The sequence below is a fragment of the Mus caroli genome, chromosome 16 (assembly GCF_900094665.2).
Source record: "Mus caroli chromosome 16, CAROLI_EIJ_v1.1, whole genome shotgun sequence".
NCBI classification, from domain to species: Eukaryota; Metazoa; Chordata; class Mammalia; order Rodentia; family Muridae; genus Mus; species Mus caroli.
The window spans coordinates 13,141,836-13,142,282 of record NC_034585.1 but is presented as its reverse complement, the minus strand read 5'-3'; positions in this window follow the sequence as shown (position 1 = coordinate 13,142,282).

Genomic DNA, 447 nt, shown 5'->3' with positions numbered 1-447 from the left:
ATTTTTTTGGTTTTTTTTTGTTTTTTTGTTTTTCGAGACAGGGTTTCTCTGTATAGCCCTGGCTGTCCTGGAGCTCACTTTGTAGACCAGGCTGGCCTTGAACTCAGAAATCCGCCTGCCTCTGCCTCCTGAGTGCTGGGATTAAAGGCGTGCGCCACCACGCCTAGCCAGCGGCTCAGGTTCTTTAAGGTTGGCTCTGGTCTACCTTGGTTTCAAACACAGTGGACATTCCCAGAGTCCCTAGAGGAGGGACCACTTCCAGATTCTCTAACACACCCAGGATCTTAGGATCCCAGGATCCCAGGATCCTGGATCGCAGGATCACAGGAACTTGTTCACACCAGGATCTCAGGGTCTCAGAGGGAGCTTGACTGCCAAGAACATACCCACAATCTCAGCATCACAGAATCCCAGAATCCCAGGATCACAAAAAATGCTGGACTCTAA